The following is a 12,216-nucleotide window of genomic DNA, read 5'->3' as shown; positions in this document are numbered from 1 at the left end:
AAACCACAAAGTTCATCTACAGCCACACCACATTGGATACGCCCAAGCTCATCTGATCTTGGAAGCTAAGCAGTGTTGGGCCTGGTTAGTACTTGGATGGGAGACCACCTGGGAATACAAGGTGCTGTAGAAATTTTTATACTACCAACACCGTTCTGTTGATGCATTCCATTTTCAAACTTATTCATTTATGAACCAGTAGTTAGAAGTAGAAAAGTACTAACAGAAACCATAAAGCTCTTCTACAGCCACACCACACTGGATACGCCCAATCTCATCTGATCTTGGAAGCTAAGCAGTGTTGGGCCTGGTTAGTACTTGGATGGGAGACCACCTGGGAATACTAGGTGCTGTAGATAATTTTATACTGCCAACACCGTTCTGTTGATGCATTCCATTTTAAAACTTATTCATTTATGAACCAGTAGATAGAAGTAGAAAAGTTCTAACAGAAACCAGAAAGCTCATCTACAGCAACACCACACTGGATACGCCCAATCTCATATGATCTTGGAAGCTAAGCAGTGTTGTGCCTGGTTAGTACTTGGATGGGAGACCACCTGGGAATACAAGGTGCTGAATATATTTTTATACTGCCAACACCGTTCTGTTGATGCATTCCATTTTCAAACCTATTCATTTATGAATCAGTAGTTAGAAGTAGAAAAGTTCTAACAGAAACCACAAAGCTCATCTACAGCCACACCACACTGGATACACCCAATCTCATCTGATCTTGGAAGCAAAGCAGTGTTGGGCCTGGTTAGTACTTGGATGGGAGACCACCTGGGAATACAAGGTGCTGTAGATATTTTTATACTGCCAACACCGTTCTGTTGATGCATTCCATTTTCAAATGTATTCATTTATGAACCAGTAGTTAGAAGTAGAAAAGTTCTAACAGAAACTGCAAAGCTCATCTACAGCCACACCACACTGGATACGCCCAATCTCATCTGATCTTGGAAGCTAAGCAGTGTTGGGCCTGGTTAGTACTAGGATTGGAGACCACCTAGGAATACAAGGTGCTGTAGATAATTTTATACTGCCAACACCGTTCTGTTGATGCATTCCATTATAAAATGTATTCATTTATGAACCAGTAGTTAGAAGTAGAAAAGTTCTAACAGAAACCAGAAAGTTCATCTACAGCAACACCACACTGGATACGCCCAATCTCATCTGATCTTGGAAGCTAAGCAGTGTTGGGCCTGGTTAGTACTTGGATGGGATACCACCTGGGAATACAAGGTGCTGTAGATATTTTTATACTACCAACACCGTTCTGTTGATGCATTCCATTTTCAAACGTATTCATTTATGAACCAGTAGTTAGAAGTAGAAAAGTACTAACAGAAACCATAAAGCTCTTCTACAGCAACACCACACTGGATATGCCCAATCTCATCTGATCTTGGAAGCTAAGCAGTGTTGGTCCTGGTCAGTACTTGGATGGGAGACCACCTGGGAATACATAGGTGCTGTAGATATTTTTATACTGCCAACACTGTTCTGTTGATGCATTCCATTTTCAAACGTATTCATTTATGAACCAGTAGTTAGAAGTAGAAAAGTTCTAACAGAAATCACAAAGCTCATCTACAGCCACACCATACTGGATACGCCCAATCTCACCTGATCTTGGAAGCTAAGCAGTGTTGGGCTTGGTTAGTACTTGGATGGGAGACAACCTGGGAATACAAGGTGCTGTAGATATTTTTATACTGCCAACACCGTTCTGTTGATGCATTCCATTTTCAAACGTATTCATTTATGAACCAGTAGTTAGAAGTAGAAAAGTTCTAACAGAAACCACAAAGCTCATCTACAGTTACACCACATTGGATACGCCCAATCTCATCTGATCTTGGACGCTAAGCAGTGTTGGGCCTGGTTAGTACTTGGATGGGAGACCACCTGGGAATACAAGGTGCTGTAGAAATTTTTATACTGCCAACACCGTTCTGTTGATGCATTCCATTTTCAAACTTATTCATTTATGAACCAGTAGTTAGAAGTAGAAAAGTACTAACAGAAACCATAAAGCTCTTCTACAGCCACACCACACTGGATATGCCCAATCTCATCTGATCTTAGAAGCTAAGCAGTGTTGGGCCTGGTTAGTACTTGGATGGGAGACCACCTGGGAATACATAGGTGCTGTAGATAATTTTATACTGCCAACACCGTTCTGTTGATGCATTCCATTTTCAAACGTATTCATTTATGAACCAGTAGTTAGAAGTAGAAAAGTTCTAACAGAAACCACAAAACACATCTACAGCCACACCACACTGGATACGCCCAATCTCATCTGATCTAGGAAGCTAAGCAGTGTTGGGCCTGGTTAGTACTTGGATGGGAGACCACCTGGGAATACTAGGTGCTGTAGATATTTTTATACTACCAACACCGTTCTGTTGATGCATTCCATTTTAAAACGTATTCATTTATGAACCAGTAGTTAGAAGTAGAAAAGTTCTAACAGAAACCAGAAAGTTCATCTACAGCAACACCACACTGGATACGCCCAATCTCATCTGATCTTGGAAGCTAAACAGTGTTGGGCCTGGTTAGTACTTGGATGGGAGACAACCTGGGAATACAAGGTGCTGTAGATATTTTTATACTACCAACACCGTTCTGTTGATGCATTCCATTTTCAAACGTATTCATTTATGAACCAGTAGTTAGAAGTAGAAAAGTTCTAACAGAAACCACAAAGCTCATCTACAGCCACACCACACTGGATACGCCCAATCTCATCTGATCTAGGAAGCTAAGCAGTGTTGGGCCTGGTTAGTACTTGGATGGGAGACCACCTGGGAATACTAGGTGCTGTAGATAATTTTATACTGCCAACACCGTTCTGTTGATGCATTCCATTTTAAAACTTATTCATTTATGGACCAGTAGTTAGAAGTAGAAAAGTTCTAACAGAAACCAGAAAGCTCATCTACAGCAACACCACACTGGATACGCCCAATCTCATATGATCTTGGAAGCTAAGCAGTGTTGGGCCTGGTTAGTACTTGGATGGGAGACCACCTGGGAATACAAGGTGCTGAAGATATTTTTATGCTGCCAACACCGTTCTGTTGATGCATTCCATTTTCAAACCTATTCATTTATGAACCAGTAGTTAGAAGTAGAAAAGTTCTAACAGAAACCACAAAGCTCATCTACAGCCACACCACACTGGATACACCCAATCTCATATGATCTTGGAAGCTAAGCAGTGTTGGGCCTGGTTAGTACTTGGATGGGAGACCACCTGGGAATACAAGGTGCTGTAGATATTTTTATACTGCCAACACCGTTCTGTTGATGCATTCCATTTTCAAATGTATTCATTTATGAACCAGTAGTTAGAAGTAGAAAAGTTCTAACAGAAACTGCAAAGCTCATCTACAGCCACACCACACTGGATACGCCCAATCTCATCTGATCTTGGAAGCTAAGCAGTGTTGGGCCTGGTTAGTACTTGGATGGGAGACCACCTGGGAATACAAGGTGCTGTAGATATTTTTATACTGCCAACACCGTTCTGTTGATGCATTCCATTTTAAAATGTATTCATTTATGAACCAGTAGTTAGAAGTAGAAAAGTTCTAACAGAAACCATAAAGTTCATCTACAGCAACACCACACTGGATATGCCCAATCTCATCTGATCTTGGAAGCTAAGCAGTGTTGGGCCTGGTTAGTACTTGGATGGGATACCACCTGGGAATACAAGGTGCTGTAGATATTTTTATACTACCAACACCGTTCTGTTGATGCATTCCATTTTCAAACGTATTCATTTATGAACCAGTAGTTAGAAGTAGAAAAGTACTAACAGAAACCATAAAGCTCTTCTACAGCCACACCACACTGGATATGCCCAATCTCATCTGATCTTGGAAGCTAAGCAGTGTTGGTCCTGGTCAGTACTTGGATGGGAGACCACCTGGGAATACATAGGTGCTGTAGATATTTTTATACTGCCAACACTGTTCTGTTGATGCATTCCATTTTCAAACGTATTCATTTATGAACCAGTAGTTAGAAGTAGAAAAGTTCTAACAGAAACCACAAAGCTCATCTACAGCCACACCATACTGGATACGCCCAATCTCACCTGATCTTGGAAGCTAAGCAGTGTTGGGCTTGGTTAGTACTTGGATGGGAGACCACCTGGGAATACAAGGTGCTGTAGATATTTTTATACTGCCAACACCGTTCTGTTGATGCATTCCATTTTCAAACGTATTCATTTATGAACCAGTAGTTAGAAGTAGAAAAGTTCTAACAGAAACCACAAAGCTCATCTACAGCCACACCACATTGGATACGCCCAATCTCATCTGATCTTGGACGCTAAGCAGTGTTGGGCCTGGTTAGTACTTGGATGGGAGACCACCTGGGAATACAAGGTGCTGTAGAAATTTTTATACTACCAACACCGTTCTGTTGATGCATTCCATTTTCAAACTTATTCATTTATGAACCAGTAGTTAGAAGTAGAAAAGTACTAACAGAAACCATAAAGCTCTTTTACAGCCACACCACACTGGATACGCCCAATCTCATCTGATCTTGGAAGCTAAGCAGTGTTGGGCCTGGTTAGTACTTGGATGGGAGACCACCTGGGAATACTAGGTGCTGTAGATAATTTTATACTGCCAACACCGTTCTGTTGATGCATTCCATTTTAAAACTTATTCATTTATGAACCAGTAGTTAGAAGTAGATAAGTTCTAACAGAAACCAGAAAGTTCATCTACAGCAACACCACACTGGATACGCCCAATCTCATCTGATCTTGGAAGCTAAGCAGTGTTGGGCCTGGTTAGTACTTGGATGGGAGACCACCTGGGAATACAAGGTGCTGAAGATATTTTTATACTGCCAACACCGGTCTGTTGATGCATTCCATTTTCAAACCTATTCATTTATGAACCAGTAGTTAGAAGTAGAAAAGTTCTAACAAAAACCACAAAGCTCATCTACAGCCACACCACACTGGATACGCCCAATCTCATCTGATCTTGGAAGCTAAGCAGTGTTGGGCCTGGTTAGTACTTGGATGGGAGACCACCTGGGAATACAAGGTGCTGTAGATATTTTTATACTGCCAACACCGTTCTGTTGATGCATTCCATTTTCAAATGTATTCATTTATGAACCAGTAGTTAGAAGTAGAAAAGTTCTAACAGAAACTGCAAAGCTCATCTACAGCCACACCACACTGGATACGCCCAATCTCATCTGATCTTGGAAGCTAAGCAGTGTTGGGCCTGGTTAGTACTTGGATGGGAGACCACCTGGGAATACAAGGTGCTGTAGATATTTTTATACTGCCAACACCGTTCTGTTGATGCATTCCATTTTCAAACGTATTCATTTATGAAACAGTAGTTAGAAGTAGAAAAGTTCTAACAGAAACCACAAAGCTCATCTACAGCCACACCACACTGGATATGCCCAATCTCATCTGATCTTGGAAGCTAAGCAGTGTTGGGCCTGGTTAGTACTTGGATTGGAGACCACCTGGGAATACAAGGTGCTGTAGATAATTTTATACTGCCAACACCGTTCTGTTGATGCATTCCATTTTAAAATGTATTCTTTTATGAACCAGTAGTTAGAAGTAGAAAAGTTCTAACAGAAACCAGAAAGTTCATCTACAGCAACACCACACTGGATATGCCCAATCTCATCTGATCTTGGAAGCTAAGCAGTGTTGGGCCTGGTTAGTACTTGGATGGGATACCACCTGGGAATACAAGGTGCTGTAGATATTTTTATACTACCAACACCGTTCTGTTGATGCATTCCGTTTTCAAACGTATTCATTTATGAACCAGTAGTTAGAAGTAGAAAAGTACTAACAGAAACCATAAAGCTCTTCTACAGCCACACCACACTGGATATGCCCAATCTCATCTGATCTTGGAAGCTAAGCAGTGTTGGTCCTAGTCAGTACTTGGATGGGAGACCACCTGGGAATACATAGGTGCTGTAGATATTTTTATACTGCCAACACTGTTCTGTTGATGCATTCCATTTTCAAACGTATTCATTTATGAACCAGTAGTTAGAAGTAGAAAAGTTCTAACAGAAACCACAAAGCTCATCTACAGCCACACCATACTGGATACGCCCAATCTCACCTGATCTTGGAAGCAAAGCAGTGTTTGGCTTGGTTAGTACTTGGATGGGAGACCACCTGGGAATACAAGGTGCTGTAGATATTTTTATACTGCCAACACCGTTCTGTTGATGCATTCCATTTTCAAACGTATTCATTTATGAACCAGTAGTTAGAAGTAGAAAAGTTCTAACAGAAACCACAAAGCTCATCTACAGCCACACCACATTGGATACGCCCAATCTCATCTGATCTTGGACGCTAAGCAGTGTTGGGCCTGGTTAGTACTTGGATGGGAGACCACCTGGGAATACAACGTGCTGTAGAAATTTTTATACTACCAACACCGTTCTGTTGATGCATTCCATTTTCAAACTTATTCATTTATGAACCAGTAGTTAGAAGTAGAAAAGTACTAACAGAAACCATAAAGCTCTTCTACAGCCACACCACACTGGATATGCCCAATCTCATCTGATCTTGGAAGCTAAGCAGTGTTGGTCCTAGTCAGTACTTGGATGGGAGACCACCTGGGAATACAAGGTGCTGAAGATATTTTTATACTGCCAACACCGTTCTGTTGATGCATTCCATTTTCAAACCTATTCATTTATGAACCAGTAGTTAGAAGTAGAAAAGTTCTAACAAAAACCACAAAGCTCATCTACAGCCACACCACACTGGATACGCCCAATCTCATCTGATCTTGGAAGCTAAGCAGTGTTGGGCCTGGTTAGTACTTGGATGGGAGACCACCTGGGAATACAAGGTGCTGAAGATATTTTTATACTGCCAACACCGTTCTGTTGATGCATTCCATTTTCAAACCTATTCATTTATGAACCAGTAGTTAGAAGTAGAAAAGTTCTAACAAAAACCACAAAGCTCATCTACAGCCACACCACACTGGATACGCCCAATCTCATCTGATCTTGGAAGCTAAGCAGTGTTGGGCCTGGTTAGTACTTGGATGGGAGACCAACTGGGAATACAAGGTGCTGTAGATATTTTTATACTGCCAACACCGTTCTGTTGATGCATTCCATTTTCAAATGTATTCATTTATGAACCAGTAGTTAGAAGTAGAAAAGTTCTAACAGAAACTGCAAAGCTCATCTACAGCCACACCACACTGGATACGCCCAATCTCATCTGATCTTGGAAGCTAAGCAGTGTTGGGCCTGGTTAGTACTTGGATGGGAGACCACCTGGGAATACAAGGTGCTGTAGATATTTTTATACTGCCAACACCGTTCTGTTGATGCATTCCATTTTCAAACGTATTCATTTATGAAACAGTAGTTAGAAGTAGAAAAGTTCTAACAGAAACCACAAAGCTCATCTACAGCCACACCACACTGGATATGCCCAATCTCATCTGATCTTGGAAGCTAAGCAGTGTTGGGCCTGGTTAGTACTTGGATTGGAGACCACCTGGGAATACAAGGTGCTGTAGATAATTTTATACTGCCAACACCGTTCTGTTGATGCATTCCATTTTAAAATGTATTCTTTTATGAACCAGTAGTTAGAAGTAGAAAAGTTCTAACAGAAACCAGAAAGTTCATCTACAGCAACACCACACTGGATATGCCGAATCTCATCTGATCTTGGAAGCTAAGCAGTGTTGGGCCTGGTTAGTACTTGGATGGGATACCACCTGGGAATACAAGGTGCTGTAGATATTTTTATACTACCAACACCGTTCTGTTGATGCATTCCATTTTCAAACGTATTCATTTATGAACCAGTAGTTAGAAGTAGAAAAGTACTAACAGAAACCATAAAGCTCTTCTACAGCCACACCACACTGGATATGCCAAATCTCATCTGATCTTGGAAGCTAAGCAGTGTTGGTCCTAGTCAGTACTTGGATGGGAGACCACCTGGGAATACATAGGTGCTGTAGATATTTTTATACTGCCAACACTGTTCTGTTGATGCATTCCATTTTCAAACGTATTCATTTATGAACCAGTAGTTAGAAGTAGAAAAGTTCTAACAGAAACCACAAAGCTCATCTACAGCCACACCATACTGGATACGCCCAATCTCACCTGATCTTGGAAGCTAAGCAGTGTTTGGCTTGGTTAGTACTTGGATGGGAGACCACCAGGGAATACAAGGTGCTGTAGATATTTTTATACTGCCAACACCGTTCTGTTGATGCATTCCATTTTCAAACGTATTCATTTATGAACCAGTAGTTAGAAGTAGAAAAGTTCTAACAGAAACCACAAAGCTCATCTACAGCCACACCACATTGGATACGCCCAATCTCATCTGATCTTGGACGCTAAGCAGTGTTGGGCCTGGTTAGTACTTGGATGGGAGACCACCTGGGAATACAACGTGCTGTAGAAATTTTTATACTACCAACACCGTTCTGTTGATGCATTCCATTTTCAAACTTATTCATTTATGAACCAGTAGTTAGAAGTAGAAAAGTACTAACAGAAACCATAAAGCTCTTCTACAGCCACACCACACTGGATATGCCCAAACTCATCTGATCTTGGAAGCTAAGCAGTGTTGGTCCTAGTCAGTACTTGGATGGGAGACCACCTGGGAATACATAGGTGCTGTAGATATTTTTATACTGCCATCACTGTTCTGTTGATGCATTCCATTTTCAAACGTATTCATTTATGAACCAGTAGTTAGAAGTAGAAAAGTTCTAACAGAAACCATAAAGCTCTTCTACAGCCACACCACACTGGATATGCCCAATCTCATCTGATCTTGGAAGCTAAGCAGTGTTGGTCCTAGTCAGTACTTGGATGGGAGACCACCTGGGAATACATAGGTGCTGTAGATATTTTTATACTGCCAACACTGTTCTGTTGATGCATTCCATTTTCAAACGTATTCATTTATGAACCAGTAGTTAGAAGTAGAAAAGTTCTAACAGAAACCACAAAGCTCATCTACAGCCACACCATACTGGATACGCCCAATCTCACCTGATCTTGGAAGCTAAGCAGTGTTGGGCTTGGTTAGTACTTGGATGGGAGACCACCTGGGAATACAAGGTGCTGTAGATATTTTTATACTGCCAACACCGTTCTGTTGATGCATTCCATTTTCAAACGTATTCATTTATGAACCAGTAGTTAGAAGTAGAAAAGTTCTAACAGAAACCACAAAGCTCATCTACAGCCACACCACATTGGATACGCCCAATCTCATCTGATCTTGGACGCTAAGCAGTGTTGGGCCTGGTTAGTACTTGGATGGGAGACCACCTGGGAATACAAGGTGCTGTAGAAATTTTTATACTACCAACACCGTTCTGTTGATGCATTCCATTTTCAAACTTATTCATTTATGAACCAGTAGTTAGAAGTAGAAAAGTACTAACAGAAACCATAAAGCTCTTCTACAGCCACACCACACTGGATACGCCCAATCTCATCTGATCTTGGAAGCTAAGCAGTGTTGGGCTTGGTTAGTACTTGGATGGGAGACCACCTGGGAATACTAGGTGCTGTAGATAATTTTATACTGCCAACACCGTTCTGTTGATGCATTCCATTTTAAAACTTATTCATTTATGAACCAGTAGTTAGAAGTAGAAAAGTTCTAACAGAAACCAGAAAGTTCATCTACAGCAACACCACACTGGATACGCCCAATCTCATCTGATCTTGGAAGCTAAGCAGTGTTGGGCCTGGTTAGTACTTGGAAGGGAGACCACCTGGGAATACAAGGTGCTGAAGATATTTTTATACTGCCAACACCGTTCTGTTGATGCATTCCATTTTCAAACCTATTCATTTATGAACCAGTAGTTAGAAGTAGAAAAGTTCTAACAAAAACCACAAAGCTCATCTACAGCCACACCACACTGGATACGCCCAATCTCATCTGATCTTGGAAGCTAAGCAGTGTTGGGCCTGGTTAGTACTTGGATGGGAGACCACCTGGGAATACAAGGTGCTGTAGATATTTTTATACTGCCAACACCGTTCTGTTGATGCATTCCATTTTCAAATGTATTCATTTATGAACCAGTAGTTAGAAGTAGAAAAGTTCTAACAGAAACTACAAAGCTCATCTACAGCCACACCACACTGGATACGCCCAATCTCATCTGATCTTGGAAGCTAAGCAGTGTTGGGCCTGGTTAGTACTTGGATGGGAGACCACCTGGGAATACAAGGTGCTGTAGATATTTTTATACTGCCAACACCGTTCTGTTGATGCATTCCATTTTCAAACGTATTCATTTATGAAACAGTAGTTAGAAGTAGAAAAGTTCTAACAGAAACCACAAAGCTCATCTACAGCCACACCACACTGGATATGCCCAATCTCATCTGATCTTGGAAGCTAAGCAGTGTTGGGCCTGGTTAGTACTTGGATTGGAGACCACCTGGGAATACAAGGTGCTGTAGATAATTTTATACTGCCAACACCGTTCTGTTGATGCATTCCATTTTAAAATGTATTTATTTATGAACCAGTAGTTAGAAGTAGAAAAGTTCTAACAGAAACCAGAAAGTTCATCTACAGCAACACCACACTGGATATGCCCAATCTCATCTGATCTTGGAAGCTAAGCAGTGTTGGGCCTGGTTAGTACTTGGATGGGATACCACCTGGGAATACAAGGTGCTGTAGATATTTTTATACTACCAACACCGTTCTGTTGATGCATTCCATTTTCAAACGTATTCATTTATGAACCAGTAGTTAGAAGTAGAAAAGTACTAACAGAAACCATAAAGCTCTTCTACAGCCACACCACACTGGATATGCCCAATCTCATCTGATCTTGGAAGCTAAGCAGTGTTGGTCCTGGTCAGTACTTGGATGGGAGACCACCTGGGAATACATAGGTGCTGTAGATATTTTTATACTGCCAACACTGTTCTGTTGATGCATTCCATTTTCAAACGTATTCATTTATGAACCAGTAGTTAGAAGTAGAAAAGTTCTAACAGAAACCAGAAAGCTCATCTACAGCCACACCATACTGGATACGCCCAATCTCACCTGATCTTGGAAGCTAAGCAGTGTTGGGCTTGGTTAGTACTTGGATGGGAGACCACCTGGGAATACAATGTGCTGTAGATATTTTTATACTGCCAACACCGTTCTGTTGATGCATTCCATTTTCAAACGTATTCATTTATGAACCAGTAGTTAGAAGTAGAAAAGTTCTAACAGAAACCACAAAGCTCATCTACAGCCACATCACATTGGATACGCCCAATCTCATCTGATCTTGGACGCTAAGCAGTGTTGGGCCTGGTTAGTACTTGGATGGGAGACCACCTGGGAATACAAGGTGCTGTAGAAATTTTTATACTACCAACACCGTTCTGTTGATGCATTCCATTTTCAAACTTATTCATTTATGAACCAGTAGTTAGAAGTAGAAAAGTACTAACAGAAACCATAAAGCTCTTTTACAGCCACACCACACTGGATACGCCCAATCTCATCTGATCTTGGAAGCTAAGCAGTGTTGGGCCTGGTTAGTACTTGGATGGGAGACCACCTGGGAATACTAGGTGCTGTAGATAATTTTATACTGCCAACACCGTTCTGTTGATGCATTCCATTTTAAAACTTATTCATTTATGAACCAGTAGTTAGAAGTAGAAAAGTTCTAACAGAAACCAGAAAGTTCATCTACAGCAACACCACACTGGATACGCCCAATCTCATCTGATCTTGGAAGTTAAGCAGTGTTGGGCCTGGTTAGTACTTGGATGGGAGACCACCTGGGAATACAAGGTGCTGAAGATATTTTTATACTGCCAACACCGTTCTGTTGATGCATTCCATTTTCAAACCTATTCATTTATGAACCAGTAGTTAGAAGTAGAAAAGTTCTAACAGAAACCACAAAGCTCATCTACAGCCACACCACACTGGATACGCCCAATCTCATCTGATCTTGGAAGCTAAGCAGTGTTGGGCCTGGTTAGTACTTGGATGGGAGACCACCTGGGAATACAAGGTGCTGTAGATATTTTTATACTGCCAACACCGTTCTGTTGATGCATTCCATTTTCAAATGTATTCATTTATGAACCAGTAGTTAGAAGTAGAAAAGTTCTAACAGAAAC

General features: G+C 41.2%; 32 non-coding genes and 22 pseudogenes across 32 annotated transcripts; all 54 read left to right on the top strand.

Moving 5' to 3' along the window:
• The first annotated feature begins 14 nt into the window (after positions 1-14).
• LOC134886946 (5S ribosomal RNA) lies at positions 15-133 on the top strand (annotated as a pseudogene).
• Positions 134-240: 107 nt separating this feature from the next.
• Positions 241-359, top strand: LOC134901959 (5S ribosomal RNA). Its single transcript, XR_010175434.1, has one exon. It is a non-coding gene; the product is annotated as a 5S ribosomal RNA (ribosomal RNA).
• Positions 360-466: 107 nt separating this feature from the next.
• Positions 467-585, top strand: LOC134894697 (5S ribosomal RNA; annotated as a pseudogene).
• Positions 586-692: 107 nt separating this feature from the next.
• On the top strand, positions 693-811 carry LOC134901111 (5S ribosomal RNA). Its single transcript, XR_010174605.1, has one exon. It is a non-coding gene; the product is annotated as a 5S ribosomal RNA (ribosomal RNA).
• Positions 812-918: 107 nt separating this feature from the next.
• LOC134885106 (5S ribosomal RNA) lies at positions 919-1,037 on the top strand. The gene has a single exon (XR_010169229.1). It is a non-coding gene; the product is annotated as a 5S ribosomal RNA (ribosomal RNA).
• Positions 1,038-1,144: 107 nt separating this feature from the next.
• LOC135064701 (5S ribosomal RNA) lies at positions 1,145-1,263 on the top strand. The gene has a single exon (XR_010251003.1). It is a non-coding gene; the product is annotated as a 5S ribosomal RNA (ribosomal RNA).
• Positions 1,264-1,370: 107 nt separating this feature from the next.
• Positions 1,371-1,490, top strand: LOC134893650 (5S ribosomal RNA; annotated as a pseudogene).
• A 107-nt stretch (positions 1,491-1,597) lies between these two features.
• LOC134892841 (5S ribosomal RNA) lies at positions 1,598-1,716 on the top strand (annotated as a pseudogene).
• Positions 1,717-1,823: 107 nt separating this feature from the next.
• Positions 1,824-1,942, top strand: LOC134888538 (5S ribosomal RNA; annotated as a pseudogene).
• A 107-nt stretch (positions 1,943-2,049) lies between these two features.
• LOC134891011 (5S ribosomal RNA) lies at positions 2,050-2,169 on the top strand (annotated as a pseudogene).
• A 107-nt stretch (positions 2,170-2,276) lies between these two features.
• Positions 2,277-2,395, top strand: LOC135058453 (5S ribosomal RNA). Its single transcript, XR_010244882.1, has one exon. It is a non-coding gene; the product is annotated as a 5S ribosomal RNA (ribosomal RNA).
• A 107-nt stretch (positions 2,396-2,502) lies between these two features.
• LOC134889014 (5S ribosomal RNA) lies at positions 2,503-2,621 on the top strand (annotated as a pseudogene).
• Positions 2,622-2,728: 107 nt separating this feature from the next.
• Positions 2,729-2,847, top strand: LOC135058452 (5S ribosomal RNA). The gene has a single exon (XR_010244881.1). It is a non-coding gene; the product is annotated as a 5S ribosomal RNA (ribosomal RNA).
• Positions 2,848-2,954: 107 nt separating this feature from the next.
• LOC134886453 (5S ribosomal RNA) lies at positions 2,955-3,073 on the top strand. Its single transcript, XR_010170535.1, has one exon. It is a non-coding gene; the product is annotated as a 5S ribosomal RNA (ribosomal RNA).
• A 107-nt stretch (positions 3,074-3,180) lies between these two features.
• Positions 3,181-3,299, top strand: LOC134900902 (5S ribosomal RNA). Its single transcript, XR_010174403.1, has one exon. It is a non-coding gene; the product is annotated as a 5S ribosomal RNA (ribosomal RNA).
• A 107-nt stretch (positions 3,300-3,406) lies between these two features.
• On the top strand, positions 3,407-3,525 carry LOC134889629 (5S ribosomal RNA). The gene has a single exon (XR_010171271.1). It is a non-coding gene; the product is annotated as a 5S ribosomal RNA (ribosomal RNA).
• Positions 3,526-3,632: 107 nt separating this feature from the next.
• LOC135069277 (5S ribosomal RNA) lies at positions 3,633-3,751 on the top strand. The gene has a single exon (XR_010255463.1). It is a non-coding gene; the product is annotated as a 5S ribosomal RNA (ribosomal RNA).
• Positions 3,752-3,858: 107 nt separating this feature from the next.
• LOC134891946 (5S ribosomal RNA) lies at positions 3,859-3,978 on the top strand (annotated as a pseudogene).
• Positions 3,979-4,085: 107 nt separating this feature from the next.
• On the top strand, positions 4,086-4,204 carry LOC134884656 (5S ribosomal RNA). The gene has a single exon (XR_010168795.1). It is a non-coding gene; the product is annotated as a 5S ribosomal RNA (ribosomal RNA).
• Positions 4,205-4,311: 107 nt separating this feature from the next.
• On the top strand, positions 4,312-4,430 carry LOC135070846 (5S ribosomal RNA). Its single transcript, XR_010256996.1, has one exon. It is a non-coding gene; the product is annotated as a 5S ribosomal RNA (ribosomal RNA).
• Positions 4,431-4,537: 107 nt separating this feature from the next.
• LOC134901445 (5S ribosomal RNA) lies at positions 4,538-4,656 on the top strand. Its single transcript, XR_010174937.1, has one exon. It is a non-coding gene; the product is annotated as a 5S ribosomal RNA (ribosomal RNA).
• Positions 4,657-4,763: 107 nt separating this feature from the next.
• LOC135069796 (5S ribosomal RNA) lies at positions 4,764-4,882 on the top strand. The gene has a single exon (XR_010255978.1). It is a non-coding gene; the product is annotated as a 5S ribosomal RNA (ribosomal RNA).
• A 107-nt stretch (positions 4,883-4,989) lies between these two features.
• LOC134889618 (5S ribosomal RNA) lies at positions 4,990-5,108 on the top strand. Its single transcript, XR_010171270.1, has one exon. It is a non-coding gene; the product is annotated as a 5S ribosomal RNA (ribosomal RNA).
• Positions 5,109-5,215: 107 nt separating this feature from the next.
• Positions 5,216-5,334, top strand: LOC134889606 (5S ribosomal RNA). Its single transcript, XR_010171269.1, has one exon. It is a non-coding gene; the product is annotated as a 5S ribosomal RNA (ribosomal RNA).
• A 107-nt stretch (positions 5,335-5,441) lies between these two features.
• On the top strand, positions 5,442-5,560 carry LOC134885470 (5S ribosomal RNA). Its single transcript, XR_010169583.1, has one exon. It is a non-coding gene; the product is annotated as a 5S ribosomal RNA (ribosomal RNA).
• Positions 5,561-5,667: 107 nt separating this feature from the next.
• Positions 5,668-5,786, top strand: LOC135069276 (5S ribosomal RNA). Its single transcript, XR_010255462.1, has one exon. It is a non-coding gene; the product is annotated as a 5S ribosomal RNA (ribosomal RNA).
• A 107-nt stretch (positions 5,787-5,893) lies between these two features.
• LOC134891228 (5S ribosomal RNA) lies at positions 5,894-6,013 on the top strand (annotated as a pseudogene).
• Positions 6,014-6,120: 107 nt separating this feature from the next.
• On the top strand, positions 6,121-6,239 carry LOC134893659 (5S ribosomal RNA; annotated as a pseudogene).
• Positions 6,240-6,346: 107 nt separating this feature from the next.
• On the top strand, positions 6,347-6,465 carry LOC134891634 (5S ribosomal RNA; annotated as a pseudogene).
• A 107-nt stretch (positions 6,466-6,572) lies between these two features.
• On the top strand, positions 6,573-6,691 carry LOC134893082 (5S ribosomal RNA; annotated as a pseudogene).
• A 107-nt stretch (positions 6,692-6,798) lies between these two features.
• On the top strand, positions 6,799-6,917 carry LOC135065092 (5S ribosomal RNA). The gene has a single exon (XR_010251382.1). It is a non-coding gene; the product is annotated as a 5S ribosomal RNA (ribosomal RNA).
• Positions 6,918-7,024: 107 nt separating this feature from the next.
• LOC135060329 (5S ribosomal RNA) lies at positions 7,025-7,143 on the top strand. Its single transcript, XR_010246723.1, has one exon. It is a non-coding gene; the product is annotated as a 5S ribosomal RNA (ribosomal RNA).
• A 107-nt stretch (positions 7,144-7,250) lies between these two features.
• On the top strand, positions 7,251-7,369 carry LOC134889595 (5S ribosomal RNA). The gene has a single exon (XR_010171268.1). It is a non-coding gene; the product is annotated as a 5S ribosomal RNA (ribosomal RNA).
• A 107-nt stretch (positions 7,370-7,476) lies between these two features.
• Positions 7,477-7,595, top strand: LOC134885469 (5S ribosomal RNA). Its single transcript, XR_010169582.1, has one exon. It is a non-coding gene; the product is annotated as a 5S ribosomal RNA (ribosomal RNA).
• Positions 7,596-7,702: 107 nt separating this feature from the next.
• On the top strand, positions 7,703-7,821 carry LOC134890205 (5S ribosomal RNA; annotated as a pseudogene).
• Positions 7,822-7,928: 107 nt separating this feature from the next.
• Positions 7,929-8,048, top strand: LOC134894412 (5S ribosomal RNA; annotated as a pseudogene).
• A 107-nt stretch (positions 8,049-8,155) lies between these two features.
• LOC134893588 (5S ribosomal RNA) lies at positions 8,156-8,274 on the top strand (annotated as a pseudogene).
• Positions 8,275-8,381: 107 nt separating this feature from the next.
• Positions 8,382-8,500, top strand: LOC134891632 (5S ribosomal RNA; annotated as a pseudogene).
• A 107-nt stretch (positions 8,501-8,607) lies between these two features.
• Positions 8,608-8,727, top strand: LOC134893632 (5S ribosomal RNA; annotated as a pseudogene).
• Positions 8,728-8,834: 107 nt separating this feature from the next.
• On the top strand, positions 8,835-8,954 carry LOC134891227 (5S ribosomal RNA; annotated as a pseudogene).
• Positions 8,955-9,061: 107 nt separating this feature from the next.
• LOC134884655 (5S ribosomal RNA) lies at positions 9,062-9,180 on the top strand. Its single transcript, XR_010168794.1, has one exon. It is a non-coding gene; the product is annotated as a 5S ribosomal RNA (ribosomal RNA).
• Positions 9,181-9,287: 107 nt separating this feature from the next.
• On the top strand, positions 9,288-9,406 carry LOC135070845 (5S ribosomal RNA). The gene has a single exon (XR_010256995.1). It is a non-coding gene; the product is annotated as a 5S ribosomal RNA (ribosomal RNA).
• Positions 9,407-9,513: 107 nt separating this feature from the next.
• LOC134901852 (5S ribosomal RNA) lies at positions 9,514-9,632 on the top strand. The gene has a single exon (XR_010175330.1). It is a non-coding gene; the product is annotated as a 5S ribosomal RNA (ribosomal RNA).
• A 107-nt stretch (positions 9,633-9,739) lies between these two features.
• LOC134887969 (5S ribosomal RNA) lies at positions 9,740-9,858 on the top strand (annotated as a pseudogene).
• Positions 9,859-9,965: 107 nt separating this feature from the next.
• Positions 9,966-10,084, top strand: LOC134889583 (5S ribosomal RNA). Its single transcript, XR_010171266.1, has one exon. It is a non-coding gene; the product is annotated as a 5S ribosomal RNA (ribosomal RNA).
• Positions 10,085-10,191: 107 nt separating this feature from the next.
• LOC134889572 (5S ribosomal RNA) lies at positions 10,192-10,310 on the top strand. The gene has a single exon (XR_010171265.1). It is a non-coding gene; the product is annotated as a 5S ribosomal RNA (ribosomal RNA).
• Positions 10,311-10,417: 107 nt separating this feature from the next.
• On the top strand, positions 10,418-10,536 carry LOC134885468 (5S ribosomal RNA). The gene has a single exon (XR_010169581.1). It is a non-coding gene; the product is annotated as a 5S ribosomal RNA (ribosomal RNA).
• A 107-nt stretch (positions 10,537-10,643) lies between these two features.
• On the top strand, positions 10,644-10,762 carry LOC135069275 (5S ribosomal RNA). Its single transcript, XR_010255461.1, has one exon. It is a non-coding gene; the product is annotated as a 5S ribosomal RNA (ribosomal RNA).
• Positions 10,763-10,869: 107 nt separating this feature from the next.
• Positions 10,870-10,989, top strand: LOC134891944 (5S ribosomal RNA; annotated as a pseudogene).
• A 107-nt stretch (positions 10,990-11,096) lies between these two features.
• LOC134888095 (5S ribosomal RNA) lies at positions 11,097-11,215 on the top strand (annotated as a pseudogene).
• Positions 11,216-11,322: 107 nt separating this feature from the next.
• On the top strand, positions 11,323-11,441 carry LOC134888653 (5S ribosomal RNA; annotated as a pseudogene).
• A 107-nt stretch (positions 11,442-11,548) lies between these two features.
• LOC134901444 (5S ribosomal RNA) lies at positions 11,549-11,667 on the top strand. The gene has a single exon (XR_010174936.1). It is a non-coding gene; the product is annotated as a 5S ribosomal RNA (ribosomal RNA).
• A 107-nt stretch (positions 11,668-11,774) lies between these two features.
• On the top strand, positions 11,775-11,893 carry LOC135066942 (5S ribosomal RNA). The gene has a single exon (XR_010253175.1). It is a non-coding gene; the product is annotated as a 5S ribosomal RNA (ribosomal RNA).
• Positions 11,894-12,000: 107 nt separating this feature from the next.
• On the top strand, positions 12,001-12,119 carry LOC134889560 (5S ribosomal RNA). The gene has a single exon (XR_010171264.1). It is a non-coding gene; the product is annotated as a 5S ribosomal RNA (ribosomal RNA).
• The last annotated feature ends 97 nt before the right edge of the window (positions 12,120-12,216 follow it).

This window comes from Pseudophryne corroboree, chromosome 3 (assembly GCF_028390025.1).
Source record: "Pseudophryne corroboree isolate aPseCor3 chromosome 3, aPseCor3.hap2, whole genome shotgun sequence".
Lineage (NCBI taxonomy): Eukaryota > Metazoa > Chordata > Amphibia > Anura > Myobatrachidae > Pseudophryne > Pseudophryne corroboree.
This window is presented reverse-complemented; position numbering and strand designations above follow the sequence as displayed.